At 42.0% G+C, this 5,249-nt stretch overlaps 1 protein-coding gene across 6 annotated transcripts in view; it reads right to left on the minus strand.

Annotated features, from left to right (window-relative positions):
- The window catches only part of PIGG (phosphatidylinositol glycan anchor biosynthesis class G), a 115,908-nt gene that overhangs the window by 30,669 nt on the left and 79,990 nt on the right, over window positions 1-5,249 (minus strand). The window contains exon 12 of one of the 6 annotated variants that reach the window (XR_003072231.3): window positions 1,457-1,546. The exons of the other annotated variants lie outside the window; for them this stretch is intronic. The gene's annotated coding sequence lies outside the window, so the exon portion shown is untranslated. The remainder of the gene's footprint in view (window positions 1-1,456; window positions 1,547-5,249) is intronic. 6 annotated transcript variants of the gene reach the window in all.

The following is a 5,249-nucleotide window of genomic DNA, read 5'->3' on the forward strand; positions in this document are numbered from 1 at the left end:
TTTTTTCACCACTCATGGCTCAAAACCAAGACTTTAGGTTTGTGGCTTAAAATTACACCAGGATATAAATATTTCTTGCTCTTAGAGACAGCAGGGCTCCAGTTTGAAGCCTGTATTAGAATACAAACTTCCTCTCCATCCACAACACAAGTTGCATGTAACTGGGTTAAGACTCACAAATTCAGAGAGGTTTCTGATTCCAGACTCTCTGTACCACAACAGATTGTACTGAAATGGACAAAATGCCTAGATGGCTTAAATCATCAATAAAAAACATTTTTAAGAAATATGGAAAAACACGCAACATTCACCACGTAGCTCATCGCAGGCATCTATGACTTTATTTGTAGTGATGCAGTATCAGGAGAGCACTGGGAGAAACAGGTAACAGAATACACACCATACAACAGCTGAGGTTAGAAGGGGTCTCTGGAGCCATACACTCCAACCAGACTGCTTCAGCAGGGCCACTCAGAGGCCTTGCTCAACACCATGTCCATGCAATTTTTGAAGATCTCTAAGGAAGTTTCCACTGCCTCTCTGGGCAACCTGTGCCAGTACTCCATCATCTGCACAGTAAAAAAGTGCTTCCCGATACACAGAGAGAACCTTCTGTGCACAAGTTTGTGCCCATTGCCTGCTGTTTACTGAAAAAAAGCCAGGATCTTTTCTCTTTCCACAGGTATTTCTAAACATTGATGAAACACCTCTGAGCTCTCTCCCAAACTCAACATTTCCAGCTCTCAGCCCTTGCTCATATGTGAGATGCTCCAGTCCCTCAGTCATCTTGGTGGTCCTTAGTTAGGACTATCTTCATTAGCTCCACATGTCTTTTGTACTGAGGAGATCAGAACTAAACACAGTTGTCCAGGTATGGCCTCACCCATGCTGAATAAACATGAAGCATCCCCTTCCCTGATGAGATGGCAATATTTTGGCTAATGTAGCATAGGACAGCATTACCTTCCTTAGAAACTTTGATGGCTTATGTTCAATTAAGTCCCCAAGGTCCTCTTCTGCAGAGCTGCTTTCTGTCTGGCTGGCACCCAGCAGGTGCTGGACTTCACCTTGTTAAACTTCATAAGTTTCAGAATCCACTGAGACTCATGGGTGGCTCCTCAGCTAGTATTGGAAGAGCTCTGCTGAAACATTTGCTCTTCATGGCAGATACCTTTCTCCGAGACTAGTTCATATATCTGAATTGGTTTTCTGTAGCTTACCACTTCTAACAGTCAGATGATACATAAATAACTGACAATTTAGAGAATCTCTATTTATTTTAAAGTACCAGTGAAATATTTCAAACAGTGCAATAGCTTATTGCCATAATGGCAGAAAGAACGACAGGAGACGATTCAGTTTTGCATAAAAGCATTCCATGGTAATCCCTCATGATCTAGATCAGTGAAGAACAGATATAAAAACAATATAAAAACACTAGCTTGGGAAAACTAACCAGGGTATATGCTGCAGTAACAGTGAAGAAGGTCTCCACAGACAGTAATGGAAGCAATCAAAAACTCTCCTCAAAGTTGCAATGATTTTCCTGAAAAAAATTCAGTTAAATCATTCATCATATATGAGAGATTAAAAACAGTATCTCAAATGACTCTCACTGAACTGAGAAGTACAGAGGTGAAATACAAAACTGGCATGCTTCTGGCTTGCTTAAAAACTGAATTGACACATTACTGTATTTCCACTGAGCCTTTCCCATAATTTTATAGTAACTGGAATCCTGCACGCAAACAAAATGAGAGAACTTTAATTACTTGAATCAAATAATTTAAGGTGAAAAAATGAGGCAATTGGAGCAGGTTGCCCAGAAAGGTTCTGCAGTCCTTATCCTCAGAAGTTTCAAAACACAATCAGACAAAGCACTGAGCAACCTTTTCTGACCTCACAGCTGCCCCTGCTCTCAGGATAGAATTGAACAAGGCAATTTAAAGTGTCTCTCAGCCCATCCTTCCACCAAAAGGTAGTATCAAATATATACAAACAATAGTGAAAACATACAAGCCTATGCTGTTCTCCTCCAGAAATAAAAAATAATGTGAGCATAAACAAGTCCTACAATTTTTGAGACTGTACTTCCTTTCCCTTCTACTACAGATACACTGCTGTAACAATGCAAACAAAACAAACATAAAACCAGTAAAGAAAAAACATGAACTTTTTTCCTCATTTATGAGCTCCTGTCCAACGCAACTAAAATAGCTTAAGAAATTCTTATAGCAACATATATACTTTTCAAGAGCCGCTGCAGCTAAGGAAGATTAATATAATTATTGTCACTGCACGTTGAAAAGTAAGTAGCAACGACAAAGATAAGCAATGCTTCTGGGAAGTAATTGATGAGTTAGTAGATATGGACGACTCAGGGCTTAAAACTAAACAATCAATCTATTGTTCCAGCTTGTGGACAATTCATCAAGAGGTTCACAAACTTGCAATAGTATGACACAGGCAGATAAGTACGGCGTTGACAATATACATCAGTTCCACAACTGTCAATACTGAATTCTTTTTAACTTTGCTTTTTTTCATCGATTTACACAAAGTAATGAATAAAGCAATTATCCTAACTGCTAAAAGAAGACTGAAAAACAAGGTTAAGTCTTACCCAATTTCACATGAATAACACAGTATCAATAGAACAAAAGATAATCTGGTTTAGAAGGAAACTCAGAAGTCTTGAAGTAGGACCTTCTGCTGAAAGCAAGTTCAGCCCTAAAGGACTTAACAGGTTGCTCAGGACTTTGTACAGACAGAATGTGAAAGACTGCAAAACCTGTCTAAGCAACCTCTGCCCATATTTAGCAGTCATAAAAATCTTTAGTAAAGGGCAACAAAAAGAAGTTAAAAGAAGTTTGTGAGACATGTTAGTTTAATAAATTTGCCCTTTTAGGTTCAGATTGTCAGAGGTCTGCAAGGGCCAGCTACTCTGCAAAAGAATGTAAGCTGGGAAACAAGCATGAATACCAGGCTGGTGAAAGTGATGGATTCATCAACAAGGAATAGAGAGGCCAAGCACTAAGTGTGGTTCAGAACTGGATCTGGAAATACTGATCAGAGAAAGATGCACTCCAGTGATCACTCATTAAAATCCACAGTGACAAGGCAGGTGCAAGTGAAGGTTAAGAAATGCAACCAGCAGGTGGTTTGGGTCAAGATCAGGAATGAGATGGTCTGAGATGGGACAGAGACTTCTCTTTTTACACAGTTGTGACACAGCACTGAGAGGAGCCAGCAGTAAGGCATTAGATTAAAAGCAGCTCCCAAAGGAAAGAAGGGCCAAGCCACTGCTTCTGCCTTTTCTCACAACAGTTCCTCTTGATGTAGGAGATGACCTTCAACTCCACTAAAGAATTTCTGGACAAGAGATGCACTTATGGCCCCAACACAGATAATGTGTAGAAAACAAAAACAACTGTAAGCTCAAAGCATATGTATTCAACACTATTTCTTTAACTGCTACTCAAAATTAAAATATTAGCTTAGACATACAAGAACTTTATCTTCACCCCCCTTTCTTGGACTGCACTGACTAATAATAATAATGACAAAAATCTGCTCCTATGAAACATGTTTATTGTGCACAACTGGGATTTTTACTGCTATTGTTTCATAAAGTCTTCAAGGATCCTATAATACTTTTCAAAAGAATCCTGCCTCATTCATTAAATATGCTACTCTGAACAAAGCTATTTTTACTCACGATCTTATTCAAAAGGCCATCACTTATATTCCACACTTAGTGAGACTGAGTTCCTGGTTTTGTCATTACATATCATCTTGCCTGTCGAGATTTAATAAAGACTCAGAAACATAGACAAGAAATCTCATTCTCATCATAGTCACACAAGGACATGTGAAAGAAGTAGTTTTCCAAATCTATATCTCCTATTTCCAGATGGAAGAATTTTATATTTAGTTTATATTTCTCTTATCCTGCCTCATTTAGCTAGCACAGTTTAAATTTAGTATCCAATCTGCTATACATCAACAAGTTTCAGCATTTCTCAATTCCTATATGTCAAACATAAATGTGTTAACATTTTGGTATGCTACCTAAGATCTTTATGCCTGCCTGACAATAAAAGACCCAGTGCAACTCTGAGTCCAGTCGGTTTAAAAGTGGTACTTCCTGTAACCACAACATTGGAGGAAAGAAGGTCAGAAAAGACACTGGAATCTGTGCCAGCAGTGGATCTCGTGCCCACACAAGAAAGACCTGCTTCCCTTCCATCTCTCTCCCCGTGTACAACCGTGGCTATTGATCAGCCCAGAGGTGGTAAACGAATGATTAGTGGTACCAAGGCAGGCTGATCACAGGTCCATACGGAAGCTGAGAATTTGATAGACCTGTCTTGCAGAAACAGCCCAGTGGTATTTCCTTAATGCTTCTCTTCTTCTTGAGAATAACTCTTTTTCTGAAATACAACTCTTTCCTAAGTCGGTCATCACCTAAGACCTCAGCACTGATGGCCGTCACCGTGACACGCAGTTACCAGTTCTAGGACGCCTGCGGCTTACTCAACAAGAACAGAAAGGAGGGGATCAAAAACGATGTCACCAAGCAACGCTCTTCCCCTTCACAGAATCACTAAGGTTGGAAAAGACCTCTGAGATCATCAAGTCCCACTATCAGAGAGAAACACGAGCTTTTATTGAATACACCTTCTTGCTGGACATGCCTGCGGCTGTGTGCCACGGCCAGAGCGACCCGATGGGGCCCACGGGAAGATGTGGCCAAGGCCCCGGTGATTGGTGTGAAACCCTGATGCCAAGCACACGAGATGTGGGGAATGGAGCGGGCAGCGGCACCGGGAAAAGCCCAGAAACTCGTGCAACTTGTGCTGGCGCTGGGGCACGTGCTGCAGGTGAGGACGGCTCATTGTGATGACCCAGCAATGGACTGCGGCATCACTGCGGGATGGGCAGCGACGTCCCCAAGTGAAGGGCAAATAAAGGTGACGCCCAGCAGCTTGGCCAAGCCATGCTTTGAGACATCTCCAGGCAACGGATTGTGATTCCATAGCCCACGGATGATGCTTCATCGTGGGAGCAGCGGCTCAGCCCGGCAGTTTGTGCCTGGCCTCCGACCGAGCGTGTGCGCGAGGACTGGAGTGTGGACAGCGCGAGCTTTGGTGCTGGAACGTGCTCTGGGTGCTGCTAGCGCAGCTCCCAGTGGCCGTCTCAGAGCCATTTGTTCTTTACCCCGACCCTGCTGGGAGCAGGCAGACGGG

This window comes from Gallus gallus, chromosome Z, assembly GCF_016699485.2.
Source record: "Gallus gallus isolate bGalGal1 chromosome Z, bGalGal1.mat.broiler.GRCg7b, whole genome shotgun sequence".
NCBI lineage: Eukaryota > Metazoa > Chordata > Aves > Galliformes > Phasianidae > Gallus > Gallus gallus.